Here is a 25,735-nt window from a genome sequence, read left to right on the forward strand (position 1 = left end):
TAGTTTTGAAGGAAGGAGTACTCAAAAGGGAACCAATGTAAACTTTGAATAAAACTTGTGTAATGTAATAAAGTTGAAAAGGGTGAGATAAATAAATAAAAGTTGGTTATGATATTGCCTTAAATTTCGAGGACAAAATTTTCTTAAGGGGGAGTAAATGTGAAACCCAGAATTAACTAAGAATGAGTTAAATCCTAAGACAAGGGTAGGAAAATTTCTAAGTGATAAAAATAATTTGTTAAATACTTTGGAAATAAGCCATAACTAGTGAAGAGTTGGCTAAGTATAACCATGTGGTGGAAGCTAAGATGGAAATAACTAAGTGTTGGACTATGCATTGATATAGTGGCATGCGTTGGCCAAAAAGTTTTGAGAAGTAACTTGGGCATGGAGAGAGGTTGAAGTAGGGCCAAGAATAACGCATGTGGCAGACACTGCTTTTGGAGGTTAGATCAACGCATGGGGTGCAACGGCTGCGTTGGACACGATGGATGCGTTGGTAGGTTGCGGTGGTGCAAGGGCATACGCTGATGCAAGGGCATGCGTTGATGCGGTGTGAGGTATGCGTTGATGGATGGCATGCGGCGATAGAGGCATGCAGCGATGGAGGCGAACGCGATGGATGCGTTGAACGCGAGAGTATGTGTCCGATGGTTTTCAGCCGAAGGTATGCGTTGATGTCATGCAATTGTGCTATGCATTGATGACATGCGCGCGGAGCTATGTTTTGATGTCATGCAACGGAGCTATACGGACGATATGCGCGCGGTGTTATGCGTTGATGGTCTGCGGCAGCCTTGATACGCGAAAGTGTGCGACCGAGGGCATGCGATGGAGTGGCTTACGATATACAACCAAAGGAATGCAGTCGATGGTGTGCACGTATGTGGCCGAGGGAGTACGTCGGTAGTATGCGATGGCATGCACGATGGATACGTTAGATGCGACGGCCTTGCTAAGGCATAAGCCATGCGATGGAATGAGCAAGGATGGATGCATAGTGATTTGCCCTGGTGTTGTTAACGCTTGCGGTAACAAGGTAAATGAGTTGGGTTGCGTTGGTTATAGGAGATGCGGTGGTGTTGAGTTGAGAACCAAGTTGACCCAAGGGTTGCTATGCGTTGGTGATATACTATTCGTTGGTAATATGCTATGCGGTGGTGATATACTATGCGTTGGTGATAAGCTATGCGTTGGTGATAGGCTATGCGTTGATATCCGAGGCTAGCAGAATGCATTGAAAGGGTTGTTGATCATCATCCTAGTTGAACGCATATTTAGTTGGATGGACGCATATGAGGAATGGATGCATATGAGCGATGAGCGCATATGGAGGTTGAACACATCTGAAGTATGTCATCCAGACATCTGGCTTGCTAGGAAGAAGTCTTAGTCCTTAAGGAAATAAGGTGGGTGCACGAGTAGGCATGCAAAGTTAAGCCTCAAGCGTTGGCTATGGAGGAGAAAGCACTTAAGGTTACATTGATGCAAGGGTTGTGTTGATGGTGTAAGGTGAAGACACCTCAAGCAGGAGGTGGAGATGGCTGGAAATTGGTAGATGCTAAGGAAAACACTTGGATGTGGCCAAAGGAGGAGGTGTCGGGCAAAGAAGAAGTCTTAAATGCCTATAAAAAGGCGAGGATGCCTCACTTCGACCCACACAACAGTTAAGTACTCAAAACCCCAAAGAGAGGAAAAAATAAGAGATACTCAGAGAAGGGAAAGCGGTGCTCGGTTGGAGGTGCAAGCAAAGGCACAAAGGGAGCGAGGTCATACGGGCAGACGCATAGACTAACTTCAAACAAGAAGTTTTTCCAAACTACTCGTGCAAATCATATGTTTTTTGGACCAAAAGTTTTTAAATTAAGTGTAGTTTCAGTGTAAGGGATGCCTCAACGCAATTCTAACTTTAAGGCTGTCAAATTAAAGGAAAACCGTGAGGTAGTAATCTCGGAAAACCGTGAGATGCTCACTAGTGAGGAGACAATCGAGCCAGAAGGAATATTCTTGAGTCTCGAAACTTTCGCCAAGGAATTTTAAGGCAAAACTTTAAGATATTATAGTTAAGACATTTTCACACATTTTTTAAGAAGAGAATGTCTTGAGATAAGGCCTAGAAGAGGTAGTAATCTAAGCTTAAAGTTAAACCTAAAATAGGGTCCAACGGTGGAACAAGGGAAACCAGGTGAACTGCAAAGAAAGTTCTCAACAAATCACTATGAGTGGTTTCTTCCTTTGTTCTCTTAATCATATTGTGAATTAATATGTTGTAGGTTATGCTATGAGATATGTATGACATTGGGATAGTCTGGGGGTCTAAGGACCTAGATCCTGAGCCCAGAATGAATCCTTACAGGATGGTCAGGGGACTGAGAAGTCTAGAATCTGAGCCTGTGAGACAGAGAAACCTTGAAATAGGATGGTCAGAGGGCCGACGGGCCTAGCTTCTGAGCCCATGATAGGGAGAACTATGTGCACATAGGTTGATATTAAGTTATGATACGTTAACCATCTACCGTGTGTGTAGGTGGATTGTGAAAGCTTCATGATATGGTGGGGGTTCGCCTGAGAACCTCGTGATAATGTTTGTGGACGACTTGTATTTGTTTTACCACTCACTGAGCTTTGTAAAGCTCATGGTTTTTCTCTGTGTTTATCTTGCAGGTAGCTAACGAGTCCAGATTGCGGTGTTGGTTAAGGTCTGCCACAAGTTTAGAAATAGTACTAAATGAGATTGGTTGTCGGAATAGGGTTTCCATGTAAATGTAACTTGAATTTGTAAATTAATTTCTAATAAAGGCACGTAATATTTTCTACTGCAGTTATAGTAAAAGAAACTAGTAGGTTAACCAAAATAGCATCAGTTAATATCATGTCTCACCTCGGGCTCAGGTGCGCGGGCTCGGGGCGGGGTGTGACATCAACCATCCCAATGGTCCCCATGCGCATGTAAAACCTACAAGCCACCACGGGCCACAAATCTCCTTTATTTCCATCGAGGCCAAACATGTAAGTAATCATAATGGTAAAACAATATATTGCAACACAAAAACGAAGAAAAAAAGAGTCAGTTTCAACCCACATTTGTAATATTTAAAAAGCTAAATTTTAATCGAGACTTTTAAATTTTGTCATTTTTTTCAAAAATTATCCTGAGATTTTAAAAAGTTTAATAATATTACTCCTCAACTTTCATAAATGTTTCAAAAGTATTCTTAAATAAGAAATCAAACCTATAATCATGTGGCGATGACCTAAAATATTGTATTTGTGAACCATGTAGCAATGATCTAAAAAAATTATACTTTAATGATATGTTTTAAACATTTTCATTGATATAATATTTAACAATGTTTTTAAAAAGTTTCAAGGTATTTTTTGGGTTTTCAACCAAACATTGCATAAAAAGTGATACATTGATGCCAACTAGTGGTGGAAAACGGAATGGCCAACCGCTGGGATCATAGAGAATCCATAGTTAAGTATTGAATAGATTGTTTTTGAGTGTCATACCTCTACGCTCCAATGCTACATGAGCTTCAATGGGAGCATTGCAATAATTTGTAATAATTTTAAAAAATTATATATTATATGTAAGAATATTACAGTTTATTTGTTAGACTTTATTATTAGCCTTTTATTTATTTGTTAGACTTCATTATTAGACTTTTATTTATTTATTTACATTATGTGGTTACTTTATTTTACTCTTATAAAAATTTTGATATTTTAATTGTTGGTAAATAGGTTTATATTTACCTATTTCGATCGCCAAAAATATAACTAAAAATGTAAAATAAGATATGTTTTGTGTTGTTTATATCAAGATAATAATAAATAAATAAATAAAAACCGAAAAATCTAAGAAAATCGGTTAACGTAATATCCTTGATTTTAGGCTTTTAGATAAGCTTTAGGGTTATAGTTTTTTTTTTTTTTTCAAATCTTGAATGTATTTAAGAGTTTGCTTGGTATCACATGAAAAATAGCTACAATATTAAAGGTGATAATGAAAGTTCTACCATGGCTTAAAAAATAATATCCCAGTTAATAGAAAATATAATAGTTTGAAATCTTATCTCTTAAAAAAAAAAAAAAGAAAAAGAAAAAAATACAGATTAAATTCCATCAGGCATATAATAATTTATTCATAAATTAAAACTATAGACAGAGACTTTATTTTCTATCATTCCTACCGCAAAATAAATAAAAAAAAAAAAAAACTCAATGGTTCTAGACAAATTTGCAAGAAATAAAACAATTAGTATTTGCAGAAATCCACATCATAATATAAATTGAGCATCACTATTTGACGATGACTATCAAAGTTGCAATATTTGTTGTTTGATGGATCGGCCGCGGGAAAAAATTTAGACCACGTCACTCCGACTACCAAAAAAAAAATACTATTATTTTTAATAAATTAAACAAAAAAATCAAAATTTCATTATTGAAATTTGAAATTTGAAATTATTAATTTTTTTTTACTAGAAATTCCCAAATCGTAGCCGAAAATCAGAACTTCGGAGGTGGCGAAGACTTTCCATGTGAATTTGTCGGGATAATCCTTTCCTTTCTCCTGAGCCACATGATTCCGTCGAGATAACCCTTTCTTTCTCTTGAGCCACCATGATTCCGCTGTCCATTTTTTGAAAACCTACTGAGTATTTGTGTTTGGTTGACTACTCCTACTTTTTATAGAGAAAAATATGGGTTTTGTTTCACTTCATTCTATTTTAATTTGAAATAGTAGATAATTTATTCTATTTTTTTCTAGGTTTTTTTTTCAGGTTTGGAATTTTGTTAGATGTTATGATTATTTGGTAATTTAAAATATGTAATCTTTTTTCAATTCAAAATTATATTTAAATTAAAGTTTAAAAATGAGTTAAGTCATATATATATTCTGTGCTATATTTAATTTCAAAGTTTTATATTATAGAATAAAATATGGAAATGCTATTTATCTTATAATAGTTTATGTGAAAATATTAATTTTCACCTTCACTACAATTTTGATATATCAAAATTCATAAATATTAGATTAAAAAAAATCTCTCAATTTTTAGATACAATAACTATCATTTAGAAAGAAAGAAATCCTAACATGTATTTGTAAATTTTCATATTGATGTAAGTTATAAAACTTAAACTATTCATTTTTTGAAGTGTATAATTATTCTACAAACATTAATTTGGTAATTTTCAAAATTTTAATATTTTTTAACAATGTTAAACATTTGTATCTCCATAAAACTCAATATCCTTTTCCGAAAAATAAATATAAAAAACATTCCTTTGATATATTATATAAGACAAATTCAATGGATAGCAATTTAAATATGTTTTTTTTATAGCGTGTTATTGATATTTGATATTTTGAAAATATGACAACATTCTTCAAATCTAAATTTTCAATTTGTTTTTTTTCTATATTTGTTTTGAACAGTCCATTGATAGGGAAGAGAGAGGAAAATAGTAAAGAAAAGTTGTCCTATCCCCACTTTTTATTTAAAACTTTTTAAAATTATCAAGTTGGTAAACATTTTTTAATTATTTAATTACTCTTTTAAAAGGATCCAAAAATATCAAATTTAATGTATAACACCTCACTCTATCATTATATTCTAAATTGTATAGGAGCTTCCAACCATTTAAATTTTACTAATACCAAATTATTTGTCTGGTTAGTATCTTTATTTTATATTTTCAATAAAATGACTAATAATTTAATTTCTGTAGGAAAGAGTTTTGGCCTCCATTTCTTTGGGTCCAGGCCCGAGCAGTTGGTTGGACTTTTTTCCCAAATTATGAGTTTAATTTTTTGGCACGTATAAAATAATATAGTTTTCTGAAATTAAAAACAAAACATGTGAAAAATAAATCTAAGTATTCTCCTCACTTTCACTAAATATAGATATTATCAAAATATTTTTTTATCTTACTCTTTAAAAAAATAATTTTGTTTGTTATGATTTAAATTATTTTTAAATTATCAAAATTTGAAACTATCCATTTTTAATTTTAAAAAATGGATAAATTATTTTTTTTAACCTGTTGGTGGAGACAAACTTTGTCCAAGCTAACTATACTTATTTTGACAAAACCAAAAAATGATTTATTAAGATTACAACATTAAACTTTTGTAAACTTCATTTAACCCAATATCCTTAGTTTCAAATAAATAAATATATTTAATAGAATTAAAAAACAATAACTAATTTCCTTTTTTAAAAAATAACTAATTTTGTTTTTTAAAAAATAACTAAATTTTTTTAATGATATCTTAACATTTAATTGATTTTCAAACCTAATGATTTCAAATTTAGAATGTTGTCAATTACTACAGAAAATATCTTAATTTGTAAACATTTTTTTAGCAAGAGAAAATAACAAATCATATAACATAAAAAATTACAAATTAAAGTTCATAATTTTTTAATTCATAAATTAAAACTGAAAAATGATTATGGTTAAATTATTAGAAAAATGATGTGTAGCTCAGTTGAGTTGATCTTAATGAGTTGAAATTTATGGGTTGGGTATCATATTTTGATTTTAAAAATTATATTTTCTAACATAATTAAAGAGTTATTTATTATAGTTAATTTGCTTTTTAGTAAAATAATTTTTTTTAAAAGAATAAGGTTTCATAGCTCAGTTGGTTAGAGCATTGCGATAAAGCCGGTCATGCTTCAAATGACACCCCGCACGCACATTTGACTAGCTTCGTGGAAATGTGCAACACTTTCTCCATTCCATTACTCCGGAAGGAATTAGATTATACCGAGGTGGGCTCATTCTTTGGAGCCAAATGAAATTACCAAAGGGACGTGTTGCTTTGTCGAATTTTATGTAGATGGAAAACGAGACTCTCAACACCGCCTAGGTGCGATTCAGAAGATTAGTGAAGAACTGTCCGCACATCGGGATTACCGATTGCATTTTGATGGAAACCTTTTACAACAGCCTGGACCGATCAACGCAAATTGTTGCTGATGCCTCCACAGTGGGAGAATTTATGGAAAAAACCTACACTGAAGCCAAGGTCATCTTGGATTGCATTTCGCGAAACAAAGATAACTGGGTAGATGACGGGTACGGGGGAAGAGGCCCAGAACGAAGAAGATCGAAAAATGCCATTGTACCAGTTGATACAATGACAACATTGGTCGCGTAAATGGCCACAGTAACCTCTCTTCTCCAGACGATGGAAATTAATAAGGGAACCCTCTCCCAGGGTGCAGCGCAAGCCTATGCACTAGTACAAGTGGCAGCAATCAGTTGTGCACAACGTGGAAGGGGTCATTCAGCAGAAATGTACCCATCGAACCCATAAGCAATGTACTCCATTCAGAATAACCCGTACAGCAACACATACAATCCGGGTTGGCGAAATCACTCCAACTTTAGTGGGGAGGTAACAACGATCAAGGAGGCCAAAGGAATTCACAGAACAACTCCAGGAATCGAGGAAACCCTCCGGCTTTTCATCAAGCTCTGAATCAGAGTCACCACCAAAGGCAATCGCACAACCAACCTTCCACATGAAACACCTCTACAAATTCATTGTCCTTGGAAGCTCTGCTGAAGTAGTACATAAAGAAAAATGATGTGGTTATGCAATCGGAGGCATCTTCCATAAGAAATTTAGAGGTTCAGATAGGGCAACTGGCAGCCGAACTTCGAAATAGAACACCGAGAATGCTGCCCAGTAATTCAAAAGCCCCCGGATCTCATGGGAAGGAACAATGTTAGTAATGACATTGTGCAGGCAAGTCTGACCACCTACGGTGATGCGGATTGCGGTAACCTTGAAGAACTTGTCTTTCAATCAGCATCCCTAACATTTATCTTTATTGCTTTCTTTATCATTTTCTCTATTTCTTTCTTTATTGCGTTATTATTTCTTTCTTAAATTAGTCTTTATTGCTTACTTGAATTTACTTTTACTTCAATTCCAGTATGCGTTAATTCAATTTCATACCTAGTTCAATTTATTTACATTCATGTCTTAGCATTGGGTTGTTTCTAAATTTTTGTGAATGAATACTAAAAAGAAAAAAAGAAAACAGCAACATCTTATCAACTTGGTTTTGGGGATAAGCTTTGCAATGTTGATGATACCAAAAGAAAAACAATAAAATAATATCTGGTATGAATTGCGACGGCGGGTGTATCTTGCACTGATAGATACACTTTGCGCCCGTCTTCCTTAAATGCATTGCATTGACGGATGAGTTGCGCGTGTATGTACACTTCACCTGTCCTCAACAAAAACGCACTATGTCGTAGTGTTGCACTGGTAGAAATACCGTGCGCCCATCCTCCAAAAATGTGTTACGTTGAGGGGTGTGTTACGTTAATGCATACGTTGTGCACATCCTCCGTAAACATGCATTTGCAATGACGGATGCATTGCGTTAATACTTAACATTGTGCCCATTTGAATAAAATAAACTAATAAAATCTTCACGAGAGAGAAGTCGAATTGCTTCAGCTTCCAAGGAAATTATGACTTAGCAGACGAAAGGACGTTCTTTCTGCTAAATCATAATGGGAGGAGCGCGACAGCAGACTTTTTGGAATATCGAGGCTTGCTACGCAGCGATTGCGTTAGGCTTATCAAGGCCCAACCTATAAATCGCGTCTTCTTCAACCGAGGAGTTCAATTGCACCTCTGGTGAAAGAAACCCTAAGCAATTCTCTGTATACCCATTCCCCTTCCGATTTCCTTCCTAAGATAAAAATTTTCAAAATCTTTCACTCAACCAAGCAAATGGCCAGACAATCCTCACATTCATCTTTTCTACCATCATTGCCTTCCCAAGCCCCCGTCACCACACGGGAGGCGGCTTTCCTTACTGCCAGCCGCCGCCTCACCACCCAGCCTAAGCCTTCCGAAAGAATCGCTGGAAAACCTCGGGGAAAGACCACTGTAGCCAAACCACTCACCAGCCAAGAGGGGCCGAGCACGGACAGTGCCCCTGCCACTAGACCTGAGGTGTCACTCCCAGTACCTTCAATAGAAAGCGAACTGAACTGAAGGGAGGAAAAAGAGGTATTTAGGAATATTTTGAGTAATATGGAAAGAGAAGAAGGGCTACTGGAAGCTGGAGTTGTAAACTAGTCCCTGCCTTCAGAGGAGGAAATGGCAGAAGCTTCACGGAGAATGGCCCTGGCCACTGCGGATCCTAAGGAGACTGTTCCAACATACTCCAATAAGGGATCCATCAGGGCTGTTTTGGAGGTTGTAGGAGTAAAGAAGCAGTTGAGAACGATCGAAGAGAAAAAGAAGAGAAAAAGTAAAGAAAAACGGGTGGAAGGAGATGCAACTGCCCGATCGAAAAAATGAGAAGAAAGAAAAGAAGAAGAGTGAAAAGAGACAACGCAAGCGAGAAGAGAAATGCCTGAAGAAGAAGGAGAAAAGGAAGAGGGCGGAAAGCCCAAATTTTGACGGAGAATCAACCACCGCAAGTGTGCAAGAGGGGATGTCAACGCAAGCCAAAGCATCAGTGCAGCCACAAGTTTCATCACCACATATCAGAATGGTTACGACTGAAGATAGAGAAGATCCTGAATCAACCATTGTCGCAAGGAGAACGCGCCACAAGGGTGAACAAGTGATCCACTATTCTTTCAACGCATAGTAGAAGAAGAGGAGAGAAGAAAAAGAGAAGCAGAGGAAAAGAAAGAAAAGTTGTCACGAGCGTGCCAAATCATCGCAGCAGGCGATTTAGCGAGAAAACTCCACGATTAGGCTGTCCACCATGACAACGCAAGGGCGGAAGAAGAAGAAAGAAGAAGGCTCGAGGATGAGCAATGCATTTTGCTTTCCTTGGAGCAGTTTGAGAGAGAAATGAGAGAGAAGGAAGAAAAAGAAAAGAAAGAGAAAGAGGAGAAGGAAAGATACCACAAAGCCAATGTGTAGCGCGTCAGAGAAAATAAGAGAAAAGAAGTGGAGGAATGGGAAAGAGAAAAAGAAGAGCAACGCAAGGAAAGGGAACGCAAACAAAGAAAAAAATCCCGCCTTGCGTCTGCTCAAGACAAGGGAAAAGCTAAAGTGGAGAGCAGCGAGCTTGCGTCGACCAGGAAGCGCCCATCAACAAAGAAAGAAAATGATGATATGATGATGGAAATGGGCTTCTTCCCTGCTTCGATGCAACTACCGGATCTGATCACAAGTGTTGTGTTGGAACATGGGTGGGAAACATTCTGCTAATGTCCATCCATCATTATTCCTGCGGTAGTGAAGACTTTTATCACGGCCAGCTCCTTGACACCGAAAATGCAGTGATCATAGAAGGGAGGGTACTGTCGTTCAGCACAAAGAACATCAATGAACTATATAAGTTGAAGAACCTCCCGGAAGCATTGGGTAAAAAGTTAATTGATGATCCTGAAGAAGAACACATGGAGGATGCGCTGAAGGTATTAACGCAACCGGGCACCAAGTGGTTGGTATCATTAACAGGCATTAAGACCCTCGCCCCCAACAAGCTGCTCCCAGAGGCGCAACTTTGGGTATATTTGGTGAAATGGCAGCTCATCCCAATAACGCATCACAAAACAATTTCAAGGGATCGAGTCATTGTCGTATACTGTTTTGTTGGCCGTGTGAGAGGCCAATACTTCTTCCCATGGATGATTTTGAGCCTGTGCCTCTCTGTGGGCGTAGGCATTGACGAAGAGCCCATGCCTGAAGTTAACGGCATCATCACCATGAAAATCCTGAGAATGCTTCTCAAGGATTCCCCACATTACCCCGAGCTTCCAACCAAAAGGCCCCTCATTGATTTGAATGCGCCACATCCACCCAAGACAAAGAAACAGCGCTGCAATGATAAAGGAAAGGAGATAGTCCAAGAACGATCACCGCAAAAGCAAACCCAACTACCCTTGGACCCTTTACCTTTAATCATTCGCCCACCCAGCCCTCCAATAGAACCCCTTTCCCTTCTTCCTGAACACTTCACAAACCTCCTCCTCGCTCATAACTCCAACATCGCATCTCTAGCAGCGCCCCCTCACCATCCATCTCCACCTTACTTTTCACCTCCATCGCCACATGTTGACGACCCACACGGTTTCAGAGCAGGCCCTTCCGCTCAACCTCAAACCGATGCTGATGAAACATCAACGGCGCAACCCACCACCACATCCCTTGCTGCTGACTTAGCTGATATTCAGTGCTTCTTATCTCATCAGTTCAACTTCTTTTGCCAAACAATAATGGAGTTTTAGGAGAGCAACATAGCAATACAATGGTGCGATAGACGATGGTTAATATTCAACGCAATATCTTTACCATTCGCCTGAACCAAAGACAGATGGCAGAGTGCAACCATAAGTACTTCAATTTCTTAACGGCTTATCTACATGGTCTTATGGTTCCTCCCCATCTACAGCAACCTCTGCAATTTCAAGAAGCGCCTCAACGAGCTCCCCCATAACATCCTCATCATCAAGATCCCCCGCCACAACTCTAAATTTGGGGCTGTGCCACCTTCTCCTCAATTTTGAGATTTTTCTTTATGGCCATTCATTCACTTTTTTTTTTTTATGGAAGCTATACCTTGTATTCTTTTGTATTGCAATATTTATAATTCTTTGTATACTTAGACAAATTTCATACAACTGAGTAATGATTCTTTCCATATGCATTAGCATTTTTACTTTTATCATCCTTTGTCAATTATTGCGGTAATTCTTGTCTTTTCTTTTGCGTTGTTAATTGCGCTGCCATGATGAGTAGTATGCATACCCTTATCAAAATTTCTTTATACATTGCATTTTCTTCCTAACACTTAGACAATTCATCACAATAGCTCTACTTTACCTTCTCTATTACAAGATTCTATTCAAACCTTCTTTTCAAAATTGACTAAGTATTTTGTCTTTTCTGTCCAAAACAACGCAATGAGGACCTTGTGCATCTCTAAATTCAGGGGTGGGGAAGGTCTGAGCAGATGCGGTAATATTAGCAAATGCGTTCATCATCTTGTCAAAAAAATATAAAAAAAAATATTAAAAAAATGAAAAAATAAAACTCCACTGTCAGCGCAAGGGAAAATCTCAACCTGATAAGAGTTAAGTCGTGAAAAGAACCTGCTTGTAGTTGGATGTTTGAAAGACACCCATGGGAGCAAGTAAAAAAGAAGGTAGATTTCCAGGATCAACGCAATAGAAAAAAAAAAAGAGCGAAAATAAGGATAAAACAGACAACTCCTCTGACCAGCAAAAGTAAAACTTGGCTGAGGATCAAGAGTTAAAGTTGAGGTTGGTACACAACCGAAGTTGGATGCTCACTTGACACCTGTGGGAGCAAGCCAAAACGAAGGGTGTAACCATGATCAACATTCTCTATACGATGACACAAACCAGGCCACCACATAAAGATGCACTTCGTTGTTTTTGCAAGAAGAGGTAACACATTCTTCTCAAAACAAAGAAGGAAACTTTGGGTAGAGGTTTGTTTTAGATGAGAATAAAGTAGAGCATGTGAATAAATGTTAAAGGATAGAAGGAACTTGCGGTTTTGAGTAATTTTGTAGAGGTGGAGCATTCGGAGTAGCCGATCGACGGAAAGTTTGGATGGGAGTTGAGCAGAATTGCCTTAGCCGAAGATATGCTGGAGGACAAGCATATATCTAAATTTTGGGGTGTGATAACTTGTAGAAATACAAGTTATTTATATAGTTTTAATTAGATTATACGGCAAAAAGAAGGAAAAATTGCATTGACAGTATAGAAATTGACTTAGAAATGGAATGTCCAAGTCTTTGTTTTGCAGGAAATAGGTCACCGCATGCGTTAATTGCTTGAGGAAAAAAATGAACAACGCATCCACACAACATGCGGCAATTGATCAAGAACGAAAAAGATCAACACAATTGCAGTGCATGCGACAATCGATCATGGATTCAAGCGATCAATGCATTTCCATTGCATGTGGTAATTCAAAACAACTAGACCACATGCGGTGATCGATCGAAGATGTGAAGAGCAACGCATTCGCATGGATTTTTTACGTGTACAACTTTTCTGTTGTACGATTCTGACAAATTGATCATGGAGCAGAGCGGACATTTCCACTATGCCATGGTAGGAATTATCTGATTTACAAAGTGGGACCACTAATACAAGAGCCAATGTCTATAAATAGCTTCCTCAAATTCAATGTAAAGGAGGCTGGTCTGAAGAGACAATACAAAGAAAATCAGGGAGAACAACGAGACAGGGCTGAAAGGTAAGTCTGCGAGCAAGAAATTCTTTCCATTCGTAAAGAAGAAGCTCTGTGCAAGAGGTCACTTCTACCTGGAAAGCAAGCTGGGAGAGAAGCTTTCCATTCCATTTCATTCACACGCCGACAAGCACAATGTCTCCGATCGGGATCTGTGTCAAGACATAGACACTCTTTCCATATTTGTTTCTATTCTTTCATTCATTTACTGTGTTCATCTTTCTTTAATCTTTCATTCACGATCTGTATCAAACGATTAATCTTTAGACTCAATATCATTATCGTAATCATTGTTATTTCTCTGTTTTTTTCCACACATTCATCATCCATTTTCTCCATCATGTGTCACTAATCCCCTGGGTAAAGGGGAAGGATTAAGCGAGTGACTTAATCCTTGTTAAGGAAATCGGCTGAGTTTAGCTGAAGCATGCTCGACAGCATCTTCACCTATGAGAGTAGAAGTGAAGATGTTATTTTGCCTATCGAGAGAAGGTTGAAAGAATGCGTTAACTAAATTGAAAAGTATTTCTAGAGATGGAAACAACCTTGCATTCATTACGTTCATCCCTGTTTCACCATAGACATGTGGGAACGCAGCCGATCACTGAAAGGTGTAAGTCAAGGGAAAGTGGAACCTTAGTTGCGTCCTCAACAAGATTGATGAACTTGCGATATCCTTTCCCTCAACCCATTCTCTTTCTAATTCATTCATAAGACTTGCCACTGCATTCACTAGATTATATTGCACAACTTCATAGCTCGTTCTCACCCTGTATCATTGATAGTTTAGACATTTATTTTATCACTGCAATTTACTTTAACGCATTTTATTTACAATGAAATTTACTTTTCATCGCAATTTACATTTCTGCTAAACCAAATTCTTTATTCTTTATGTTAAACCGATCGCATTTACCACATTAGTATTGCATCTAAACAACAACAATCCCCGTGTTTGACCTCAGGTCAATATGAGAAACTTGCGTTGGAATTATTCTTGGTTCCAGTATAAGAAAACTTGTGACACGCACTACATCATTGCATACTACGAAGCATATACTCATCAACGCATACATTAGAATGTAGTATCTCAACATTATCTTTATCGGAAAGTAACTTGAGCTCATGAAGCATTATCATTTTCATTCATTAGCGCATAATAAAGTATAGATAAAGATATAAAAAAAAAAAACAAATTTCAACTACCAAGTTTTTGGTGTCGTTGCCGGGGACAAGAGCTTTATTCATTCTTTCATTAGTAGTGCATAAGCATAATAGGAAGATAATAATTTTAATATTACATGCACATAGCTCCCCACTCATGGGCTCAGAAGCTAGGCTCGTCGGTCCTCTAAACATCCCATACGAGGTTCCTTCTACAGGCTTAGGAACTAGACCTCTCGGTCTCCTGACCAGCCCGTGAAGTTTCATTTGGGGCTCAGGAATTAGGTCTATTGACCCCCTGACCATCCCGATCAAATAATCTCATTCTCATGCTAATTTACTCATTCATAACATAAAGCATATACAATTTAATCTAAAAGATATGCATAATACTTTAAAGGAAATACAACTCACCTTGGTAAGGTAGAAATCTTCCTCTCTAAAAGTTCCCTAGTTTTTGCGGGCTTCCTTTTGAACCCTATAATCCAGATTCAATTTTAAGCTAAGATTACTCATAGTGAAATCAACCATTTACTTTATGTTATTTTTGTTACTAACATGTAAATCATCCAATATATAAAGGATCAAAACATAAAACTAAGCGAGTGTGTGAAGAAGTAGTGAGAGTCACTACAACAAATATCACATAGCAGGCCAAAAACCCTAGTGTAGACTTTTGATAGCATTTTTGGGGATAATATCATAGGTGATGTTATGGAAAGTCTAATACATTTGATAGCGTATTTTGTTTGCTATAACATGTGCTATAAAAGGTCCTTTTTATTGCATAATTATCATGATATGGAAACAATTCCGCATAAGCCAAAAACGCTATGTTTTCTCTTTTATAGCTTTTTAATAGCATCAGACAAACGTTGTCAAAGCTATTTATAATAGCATTTTTAGTAGCCTGAAAAGAAATGCTAAGATAATCATATTATAGCATTTTTAATAGCATGAGAAAAAGTATTAAAACATTTTTATAGCATTTTTTATAGCATGTAACAAACACCATTTCAACCCTTTTATCGGGTTTTTCTCCACGCTGTCATAGTCGATGTTATTGAAAGTAAAAAAACTTATTATAATTTTTTTTTTCAAAATTACAAAAAGTGATGAAATTTCACTTTCAATTGCAGTTTTATTTTATTTATTTTTTTATATTTTATGGCAATGGCAAAAATGTTATACTTTAAACTTTTCTATAACATTAGGGGAGATGCAATAATATATATTTTATGAAGTGAAATTATGGAGGAAATGCGATGGTAAAAAATGCGTTGATCACTCAAGTTTTCTCAGCGAAATCCAAGTGTAAACCCCACTGAGTTTCCTGGTAAGTCCAGGGTCGAACTCAGGGACTTGGGAAAACAGGTTGCGGTGGTAATTTTTAGGAAAACTTTTCGGTAACCAAACAAATAAATAGTTTTTAAGGTTGTTGTTTGCAGTAATAAAAATAAACAAATACGGCATAGTTCGAAAAGAGTTGATAAAACGGAAGATGCAATGAATATGCGGAGAACGGGTTGAGAAGGGTTTCGACTAAGACTTCCTAAGATGCATTCATGCTTTGCAATCATGCAACACACATACAATAGTAAACCATCTCTCGATGCGAATGCTACGGCTTCTAATCCTAGAACGCATACGATATATGCGATAAGTCTATAGGACCTACACATAAGCCTCTATTCTTATTTCTACGATGACGAAGTGACACACACACAAACAACCACATAATATCATACCTATCTCTAGGGTGCATATGATGCAGGTTGGCAAATACAGCTTATCTCTAAGTCCCTATCTCGTGTTTATGTAGTTCTAATCTTGCTTTCTCGAGTCTAAATTCTAACTTAGCTCTCTCGAGTCTTAGGTTCTTTCTTTAGACTCTCTCTCGAGTAGCTCTAAAGGGATATTTGGCACAACATAACACAAGATAATCACAAGCAATGAACTTCCTAGGTCATGTTAGCTTAGTTCTTCTCAACCCATTCGACTAGTTTAGCCACTCATGCGTACTAAGAGAGTGAACAGATGTAGAATAAGAACTTCCATTGTATAAATATAAAGATGAAGTACAAAACAACAATGCAAGAATAGAATAAAGAGCTTGGTAGCAATCTCTTACTTCCCAGGCTTTTACACTGTCTTTCTATTCGTGTTCAAAAGATAATCTCGCTCTTGCGAGAGTTGGCCCGCTCTCTACTTCTATGCCTCAGAGTTCTCTCTCGAGTTTCCCTGAGCGATCTCCGACATCTCTACTCGTCTCTTACTCCGCCTTAAAATAAAAATGAAAACTATGGACAAAGACGAGCCGAGCTCTTAAATTCGTGAACAGGTGAACCCCTTTTCTGAAGGATGCCTTTAGTATTTATAGAGCTTCCGGGATGAAAGGCAGCTTCTCTCATATGATTGCACAGATGGGATGACTTTAATTCCTTGACTGATGCGCCGAATATTTGTCACCGAAAAGCTGAATATACTTTTTATCGTTAGCGGCTCTCAACTTAATTCGGATTCGACTGTCATCAGCTTTCTGTTCCACCGTGATTAATTATGCCTTTCACCCAGATGCGCCCACCAAGTTGTGCCGACAAGTTGCGGCAATCCTTCTTGAGCAAATGTCTGCGAACAAAATCACCGCAAAGCCTTGCGGTAATGCTGCGCTCAATCAACGATTTCCTATGACCACAATTTTCGCCTTGCGTCAATTTATATTATGCATAAAAATACAAAAATCAACTGTTCCTATGCGATGAACGGATGCGACTGCAATGTAATAAACTTAATGCTTTTTGGACGCAATCTAACTCATTTTATCAATGCAAGCAAACATTGTTTAAGAACTTAGCATTATGATAACGTGCATTTCTGCTCGTTATCACACCCCCAAATTTAAATAATACTTATCCTCAAGCATAAGCTAAAGATTTTCTTTAGTAAGTCCACCGCAATGTTCTTTTCCTTGATTTCTCAAGGATACCTCATTCAGCTCTGATACACCAAAATTTCCTTAAGTCTTATTCAAGTCTCTTCTTAAAATATTTTTAAGACCTAATGATCGAAAAGTTAACCTTCAAAAGGACTTTACTAACTTCCGGGACATCGCATGATTTATTTCAAAAAGAAAACTTTTCCACTGGGTTGTTAAATGATTTTATCCTTGCATATTTCTTGACATTATTATTTTTTTCTCCAACCTTGCGCTGATCCAAGTGCCTTGCCTTCATTTTGGCTTGCCCCCACGTGTGTCATGCGGACATCCAACCACGAGCAATGCGATCTTTCCCAGACTAAACTCATACCTACTTGGCAGTAGAGTTGCAGTCATTTATTTATGCGTTGATCCTGGTGACATACTTTCGTTTTGGCTTGTCCTCACGTGTGTCATGCGGACATCCAACTACGGGTAAGTATCCTTCTAAACTCTTGTCAACATGGGTTTCCCCATTGCGTTGACAGTGGAGTTATTATTCTTAATATTTTTTTTTCCAAAATAGCAAGTTCAAAAATAAATACCTCACCCCCAAATTTAAAATGCGACAATGTCCTCATTGCCAAAAGATTGAAAAAAGTCATGCGATGTTCTTAGAAAGCTTCGTAAAGAGAGTTTGAAAGAAAGTTAGCAGACCCCTAACTTCTAGAAATATTTCATGAGGTGACTATCTTAAAATTAAGTTGACTCTAGTATATACGAAAGGAATAGAAGTATGTTTTTCATCATTAAAATCATAAATGGCAAAGAGACAGCATGTGGTAACTTACTAAATTTATCCATGTCAAATGATTGTGGTAATCAAAGAGGATGCGGTGATAAAACTTTTAAAACTAAAATGCAATGCGATAGTGCAAAATTTGAAATAAAGTTAAGGAAGAATACACCCCCAAATTTGCATGGTCGCCCGCATTGTGTATTGATGCATCATTCTTTTCAGTGATCTATCTTCTATGGATTGCGGTGACGAAATGAGATAAGTTACTTCTCCGTGTAACACTTCTGCTATCCAGCGCCTCAATTGTTGCGAGAAAAACAGAGAGAGGGTCAAATCATTTTAAATAAAACAAAATTCTTTTGTCGCAATCTCCATTTTTTTTTAGAAAAATAAGAGTAAGAATAGGTAAAGACTGAAAAGATGTAGTGAATTGAAAATTCTGAGTAGTAGAGAAGAATTGAAGATTCCATGATTCCCAAAACTTACGTCCCTGATAGATTTCGTTTGTCTGATAGCACAGGGACCACCCACTTCCTTCTTTATTCAAAGTTTCTCAGTTCTATGGACTCGACTTTGCGATGTGAGCCTTCTTCATGATATACTTTTATTCGCTACCCATTAACTTTGAATATGTTGGTTCCGTCATCATTTGATAATTCAACCGCACCATGCGAAAATACCTGTGTAATTATGAATGGTTCGGACCAACATGACTTTAATTTTCCAGGGAAGAGTTGTAGACGTGAGTTGAATAGCAAGATCCTTTGTCCCACATGGAGATTTTTACCGCATATGTGTTTGTCGTGCCAGCGCTTTGTGCGCTCCTTGTAAATATTTGCGTTCTCATATGCGTTAATTCTCCATTCTTCTAGCTCGACCAGTTGAAGTTTTCGTGCTTCTTCTGCTTTCCCCGAGTCCAGGTTTAGCTTCTTCACCGCCCACAGTGATTTGTATTCTAGCTCTAGAGGTAAATGACATGCCTTACCAAATACCAACGCATACGGGAACATATCTATGGGTGTTTTAAATGCAGTCTGGTATGCCCACAATGCATCGGCTTTGTTGCCCAATCTTTTCACGAAGGCCTCACCACCTTCTCAAGTATCAGCTTGATCTTTCGATTGGACACCTCAGCCTGACCATTTGTCTGCGGATGATATGCAGTGGCCACATTGTGGAGAATGTTATATTTGCGCAGCAACTCCTTGACATTATGATTGACAAATTGAGGCCCTTCATCACTTATGATGGCATGTGGAGTGCCAAAACGTGTGAAAATGTTTTTCTTCAGGAATTGAGAGACTACCGCCACATCACTTGCGGCGCATGCCACTGCCTCTACCCACTTGAATACATAATCGACGGCTAATAAAATATAATGTTTACCATTCGAGGGAGGGAATGGTCCCATGAAGTCAATACCTCATACGTCGAACAACTCAAGCTCCAAGATGATGTTCATTGGCACTGCATGTTTCCATGAAATGTTACTTGTGCGTTGGCACCGGCCACACTTCATGGCATAGTCAACTGCATCCTTAAACAGTGTTGGCCAGAAGAATCCACTATGTACAACCTTGGCTACGGTGCGCTATCCTCCAAAGTGCCCACCATATGGTGAGTCATGACACTACGATAATATGCGTTGTTGAGCATCATTTGGTACGCATAGTCGCAAGTTCTAGTCTGCCCCTCTTTTGTACAGATTCGGCTCATCCCAGTAATAATATTTACATTCATGTTTGAGCTTCCTCTGTTGGTGGTAGGTATAATCTTCAGGAAATTGTTCACAAACCAGATAGTTGACTATGTCAGCGTACCACGACAATTCTTCAATATGCAACAGCTGCTTATCTGGGAACACTGCACTCACCTCTGACTCATTATGGTCAACCTCAGGGTTTTCCAATCTAGACAAGTGATCCGCAACTTGGTTCTCCATCCCCTTTCGATCAATTATTTATATGTCAAATTCTTGAAGGAGGAGAACCCATCTGATCAACCTCGGCTTTGCGTCCTTCTTTGTCATTAAGTACTTTATTGTTGAGTGATCAGTATGGATGAGTACCTTTGTTCCCAACAAATATGCTCTAAATTTTTCCAACGCAAAAATTACCGCAAGAAGCTCTTTCTCTGTGGTGGTGTAATTGGTTTGAGCAGGATTTAATGTCTTACTCACATATGCGATGGGATGTAAGAATGTTTTTCTCTTTTGTGCCAAAGCTGCTCCCATCGCAAACCCGCCTGCATCACACATTAATTCAAAAGGAAGTGTCCAATCTGGTGCAATTAACACAGGTGCAGTAATCAGTGCATTCTTCAAAATCTTGAATGCATTGAGGCAATTGTCGTCAAAATCAAATTTTCCGTCAGCCTCCAACAATGCACTCAGTGGTCGTGCTATTTTGGAAAAGTCATTGACAAAGCGTCTGTAAATCCAGCATGCCCCAAGAAACTTCTTACAACCTTCACGCTTGTTGGAGGTGGAAGTTTTTCAATTGCTTCGATTTTTGCTTTATCCACGTTCAACCCATCCCGGGAAACCTTATGCCTCAACACGATGCCCTCCATTACCATAAAATGACATTTTTCCTAATTAAGTACCAGATTCGTCTCTTCACATCTCTTCAGTATCTTCTCCAGGTTGGCTAGACAGACTTCATAAGTGTGCCCATAACAGAGAATCGACCATAAAAATCTCAACACAGTCCTCAAGATAGTCCGAAAAGATGGCCATCATGCACCTTTAGAACGTGCTTGGCGCATTGCAGAGGCCAAACAACATGCGGCAAAAAGCAAAGGTCCCATATGGATAGGTGAATGTGGTCTTGTCTTTGTCTTCTGAAGCTATCATAATTTAGTTATACCCGGCATAACCATCCAGAAAGCAGTAAAAGTCATTTCCAGCTGGACGGTCTAGCATTTGATCAATGAATGGTAAGGAGAAATGATCTTTCTTTGTGGCCGCATTCAGCTTGTGGTAGTCCATGCAAATGTGCCACCCAGTGACGGTTCTTAGTGGTATTAGTTCATTATTTTCGTTCGGGACTACTGTCATGCCACCCTTTTTCAGTACACACTGCACGGGGTTGACCCACATGATATCTGCTATAGGATAAATAATGCCCGCATCTAACCATTTAATGATCTTCTTTTTAATGACCTTTTTCATCGTAGGGTTGAGCCTGCGCTGATGTTCGGTCGTTGCCTTATGGTCTTCTTCAAGACGAATGCGGTGCATACAGTACGCTAGGCTAATTCGTCTAATGTTGGCGAGCGTCTAGCCAATTACTCGCACATGTTTCCTCACAATACTCATCAACGCATTCTCCTGGTCTTTATTAAGTTCTGAGGAAATTATTACTGGCAGCTTCTCATTCTGCCCCAAAAATGCATACTTTAAGTGGTTCGGTAGGGTCTTTAATTCCAGTGTTGGTGGTTCTACTAGGGATAGTTGTGTTGTTTTTCTTTCTTCTTAGTTTGTGATCATCTCTTCTTCCTTGCTTGTTTTTGTTATGATCGCATTACAGGCAGCAATGGATGCGCTTGCATCCTCTTCTTCATTCTCTTCATCAAACTTTTCTTCTTCAATCAGGTTCTGGTCTTTGTCCGAGTCATGCAGGTCTTCTTCGTTAGGAAACTTCATGGCACGGATGATGTTGAACTTGAGCTTCTGTTCGTTGATGCTCAAAGTGATCTCCCCTTTATGAACATCAATCTGGGCACAACTTAGTGAAAATAATGGTCGCCCTAGGATCATGGGCACATCTTTGTCGGTCTCGTAATCCAAGATGATGAAGTTGGCTGCTAGGATAAATTTGTCGATGGTGATCAGCACATTCTTCAGCTTTCTTTCTGGATGTACTAGAGATCTATCGGCCAGTTGGAGAGTCACGATCGTGGGTGCAAGTTGCCCCACATTCAGCTACTTAAAGATCAACAGAGGCATCAAATTGATGCTGGCTCCAAGGTCACACAATGCCTGCCCGATGTACAGTTCTCCTATGGAGCAAGGTATTGATTTAGCTCCCAAGATCGCTCATCTTCGATGGAATTATTGATTTCGAACTCTGTGTTAAAGCCACCGTGGCAAACTTACCAGTGCCTCTCTTATTGGTTACCATTTTCTTCAGAAACTTCACGTATGCAGGCATCTCCTTAATCGCTTCACTGAATGGAATATTAATGTGTAATTATTTTAACATAGATAGAAAACATTGGTAATGTACCTCTTCATTCTTTTTATTTCTCAGTCTCTGCGGAAAAGGTGGTAACTGCACTCTCACGATCTCCTTCTCTGTTTGCTTCGAGGTGGACGCAACTTCTGGCTCTATTGCTTCTTTTTCTTCTTCTTTTTCTTGTGTTACCGCAATTTCAGGTTCTGCCACAATGGGAGCAATTCGGCTAGGCTTCTTTCTTTCTCCCTCCAACTTTTTTCCACTCTGCAATGTCACGAATTGACATTGCTCTTTACTTGATCCCCACGGCTAGCATGAGAGTTCTGTTGAACTCGGTAGAGCCTTTAACAACTTGTTCTTTAGCTCACTCGCAATTTGGCTCATCTGTAATTCTAGATTGCAAATGGACGTACCCTGACTTTGAAGCATAGTTTCATTTTTCTCTATGTACTCCTTCAAAAGGCTCTCCAAGCAAGAGGATTGCGAAGGTTGCGAGCTACAGACTTGATTGCTTGTTTGACAGTTATTGCACGGGAAGAATCCAGGTGACCCTTCTTTTTACGCCATGGATTGGAAATTCTGCTGCTGATTCTTTCATGCAAAATTGGGGTGGTTTCTCCACCCGGGGTTGTACGTATTCGAAAATGGATTATTTTTCACAAAGAAAATAGACTGTGGATTCTATGGGAATTCTTCCATTGCGTGCCCATCACCGCAAGTCGCACACCTTGCGGTGTTTTGACTAATTGCATTTACTTGCCCATTTTGCGGTGTTGGGTTGCTGATCGCAATTCTCTGAATTAAGTTCATCATTGCGGTCATCTGATTTTGTAGTGAAGCAATAGCACCATTATTTACGTCGCTATCCTTGATTCTCAATCTCTGATCACTCTGTCTCCAATCCTCGTGGTTTTTAGATATGCGATCCATGATATTCTTAGCCTCGTCATACGTTTTGTCAAGCAGACCACCAGCGATTGCCGCATTGGCAACGGTCTGTGAAGCGAGATTTAAACCATGATAAAAGATTTCCATCTTAAGGCAATCTGGTAATCCATTGTGTGGACAGTACCGGACCAACCTCTTAAACCTCGCCTAGGCATCGTTGAGCGATTCTCTATGTCTTGTTCAAAATATGTGATTAGTTTCCTTCGTCTAGCATTCTCAGTACGTGGAAAATATTTCTTAATGAACTTCTCTATGACCTGTTCCCAAGTGATCTCTCCCGGCTCGAGGGAATACGCCTATTTCCTTGCTTGATCACAATGAGAAAATGGAAACGAAGTTAGTCAAACTTTTTCGGAAGAGATGTTCAGGAATACAAAAGTATTGCAGATTTCTATAAAGCTATGGAGGTAGGTGTGCGGGTCCTCGCCACGCCGTCCTCCGAATTGTCCTGCAAACTGGATCATCTGCAGCATCACCAGTTTCATTTCGAATCGGCTTCCATCAAGGGCTGGCCTCATGATTCCTGGAGAGAAATCATAGAGGTTTGGCAATGCATAGTCCCTAATGGCCTATTGCGATCATTAGCCAGCAGGATTGGATTCGCTATGATATTGTTTTCGTTTGGTGCTCCGTTTCCAGGAAACTTCGCCATCTCTTCTTTATCTGACTGTTGTTGTTGGCGGTCTCTTAGTCTCTGTCTGAACGTCCTCTCAATCTCTAGGTCATAATTCGCCAGAGATTGAGAGTCTGCAAAGAGATCAAAAAAATTACCGTTAACACACTATATTGCCGAAGTCCTCGGCAACGACGCAAAAAACTTGATGCATTATTTTATGAAGTGAAATTAAGGAAGAAATACGATGGTGAAAAATGCGTTGAGCACACAAGTTTTCTCAGCGGAATCCAAGTGTAAACCCCACTGAGTTTCCTGGTAAGTCCAAGGTCGAACTCAGAGACTTGGGAAAACAGGTTGCGATCGTAATTTTTAGGAAAACTTTGCAGTAACCAAACAAATCAATAGTTATTGAGGTTGTTGTTTGTGGTAATGAAAAGAAAAAAATGCAGCAGAGTTCAAAAAGTGTTGATAAAACGGAAGATACGATGAATATTCGGAGAATGGGTTGAGAAAGGTTTCGGCTAACACTTCCTAGGATGCGTTCATGCTTTGCGATCATGTAACAACATACAATAGTAAACCATCTCTCGATGTGAATGCTACAGCTTCTAGTGCTAGAACGCATGTGATATATACGATAAGTCTATAGGACCTACACATAAGCCTCTATTCTTATTTATGCGATGACGAAGTGACACACACACAAACAAGGCGACCATATAATATCATACCTACCTCTAGGGTGCATGCGATGCAGGTTGACAAACATAGCTTATCTCTAAGTCCCTATCTCTTATTTATGCAGTTCTAATATTGCTCTCTGGAGTCTAGATTCTAACCTAGCTCTCTCGAGTCGTAGATTCTTTCTTTAGACTCTCTCTCGAGTAGCTCTAAAGGGATATTTGGCACAGCATAACACAAGATAATCGCAAGCAATGAACTTCCTAGGTCATGTTAGCTTAGTTCTTCTCAACCCATTCGACTAGTTTAGCTACTCATACGTACTAAGAGAGTGAACAGATGTAGAATAAGAACTTCCATCATATAAATATAAAGATGAAGTACAAAACAACAATGCAATAATAGAATAAAGAGCCTGGTAGCAATCTCTTGCTTCCCAGGCTTTTACACTGTCTTTCTACTCGTGTTCAAAAGATAATCTCGCTCTCACAAGAGTTGTCCCGCTCTCTACTTCTACGCCTCAGAGTTCTCTCCCGAGTTGCCTTGAGCAATCTCTGGCATCTCTATTCTTCTCTTCATCCGCCTTAAAATGAAAAGGAAAACTATGGACAAAGACGAGCTGAGCTCTTAAATTCGTGAACAGGTGAACCCCTTTTCTGAAGGATGCCTTCGGTATTTATAGAGCTTCCGGGTTGAAAGGCAGCTTCTCTCTTATGATTGCACAGATGGGATGACTTTAATTCCCTTTACTGATGCGTCGAATATTTGTCACCGAAAAGCTGAATATAGTTGTTATCGTTAGCAACTGTCAACTTAATTCGGATTTGACTATCATCAGCTTTCTGTCCCACTGTGATTAATTATGCCTTTCACCCAGATGCGCCCACCAAGTTGAGCCGACAAAGTTGCGGCAATCCTTCTTGAGAAAATGTTTGCGAACACAATCATCGCAAAGCCTTGCGGTAATGCTACACTCGACCAATGATTTCCTATTATCGCAATTTTCGCCTTGCATCAACGCATATTCTGTATAAAAATACAAAAATCAACTGTTCCTATGCGATGAACGCATGCGACCGCAATGTAATAAACTTAATGCTTTTTGGACGCAATCTAACTCATTTTAACAATGCAAGCCAGCATTAATTATGAACTTAGCACAATGATAACGTGCATTTCCACCCGTTAT

The sequence above is a fragment of the Benincasa hispida genome, chromosome 12 (assembly GCF_027475165.1).
Source record: "Benincasa hispida cultivar pf3 chromosome 12, pf3_genome.v1.1, whole genome shotgun sequence".
NCBI lineage: Eukaryota > Viridiplantae > Streptophyta > Magnoliopsida > Cucurbitales > Cucurbitaceae > Benincasa > Benincasa hispida.